Source organism: Hermetia illucens, chromosome 3, assembly GCF_905115235.1.
Source record: "Hermetia illucens chromosome 3, iHerIll2.2.curated.20191125, whole genome shotgun sequence".
NCBI lineage: Eukaryota > Metazoa > Arthropoda > Insecta > Diptera > Stratiomyidae > Hermetia > Hermetia illucens.
The window spans coordinates 57,272,432-57,274,306 of NC_051851.1; positions in this window are offsets into that span (position 1 = coordinate 57,272,432).

The following is a 1,875-nucleotide window of genomic DNA, read 5'->3' on the forward strand; positions in this document are numbered from 1 at the left end:
GCCAGTGCAAAAGTAACTGAGAGGACGTGATTTCATTACATGCCATTTAAATACATTAAATGTGCTGACCCAATGTCTGCACTTCGGTACTTACTGCTTTATCTTATTTACCTATTGAATTGCATCTAAGAGCAATTCACATTTATTTTGATTGTTGCATGCAATGGGATACATGACTAGCTCCCCCTCTTGGTCGTCTCCGGCCACTCAGCATGGTCTTTTGGTCATCGTCAATCTCGATTTGTCATTACACATTATTTTGGGGAGGGAAAATAAATTTTGGATGCCTTAGCAAAAGAAGGTACAATTTCTTCCATGCCGGAAATGGAGCCAGTCGGAGTGTCAATTGCATTTGGGAATGCGGCGATCAAATAATGAGAAGAAGCTTCTCATAAGGGCAGATAGCAGGGACTAAATGCCGCTACATACTTCAAATTTTTCCAGCTGCAGAGTTTATCCTGTCACGAGGGAAGAAGGCCTGCAGCGGGATTTTGGGAATTCTACCATCCTTTATGTGGATGTCCCGCCTAACCTGCATCAGGCATCATATTTTTAGTACTGTGTGCTCCAGTGTCAGTGGGTAGCATCGCATCCACTAACGGAATTCCTATGGTAAATGGTAAATGATTCCAGAATATTTCGTTTAACGGAGGCACACACGCTCTACTAGACATATCTTTATAGAGGGTGCGGCAGCATAACTTCCTTTTTTCAAAACTCAATAAAAACTATTGTATGCATCGGAAAATATTTATTTATTTTTTATAATTTAGGTACATGTCTAAAGTTTTTATTTATATTATTTTGAAGATCAAATCTGTTAGGTGACGTCCTCCATTCTCCATACATTGCGTAAACCGATTTCTGGCGTTTGTCATGACTCTTGTTAGCATAGCAGGTGTTATGTTGGCAATTTCTTCTTGGATGTTGGTCTTCAAATCTTGTAGGGTTCTTGGACGGTTCACATAAACACGGGATTTCAAAAAACCATATAGAAAAAAATCACAAGGGGACAGATCGGGAGAGCGTACCGGCCACTCCAAATCGCCTCTAATTGAGATATGGCGGTCTGGAAAGTGTTCCCTCAAAACAGCCATCGATGTTCTTGAAGTGTGTGCTGTTGCACCGTCTTTTTGGAACCAAGTGTCCCCCAAATCCAAATTTTCTAGCCGTGGGAAAAAAAAATTCTGTAGCATGTTTACATACCGGTCCGAATTCACTGTCACTATAACCTCATTTTCCTCAAAAAACCGGGGACCAATAATTCCAGCTGAGGAAATTGCACACCACACTGTGACTTTGGGTGAATGTAAAGGCTTTTGATGCAATTCTCGAGGGTTGGTGTCAGCCCAGTAGCGCACGTTTTGTTTGTTAACCGACCCACACAAATGAAAATGGGCTTCATCGCTAAAAAAAACAATAGCACCCTCGGGAACGACATCAAGAAGAAGCTCACACACGTTCATCCGAGAATTGAAGCCACGTTCTGAAAGTTCCTGCACTATCGCCATCTTATAGGGATGAAAATGAAGATCATCACGAAGAATTCTTCTCACAGAACGATCGGATAGTCCAAGGGCGGATGCGTGTTTGCGCGCAGAACGTCGTGGCGATCGCAACATTGACGCTCTCACTGCTTCAATGTTCTCGGGTGATCTAACGGGCCGAGGGACTCCAGTTCTTCCTTTTGTCGCACTTGAAGTTTGTCTGAATGTAGTGATCCATGTAACAATTGATTTGTGGTCTGGGACGGGAGCCAACGGGGCTAAATTAAAGCGATTCCGAAATTCACGCTGTGTTGCAAATACCGATATTCACTTCACGTTTTATTTAACATATTGAAGACTTTATAAATTAAAATAAATACGTTGAAAA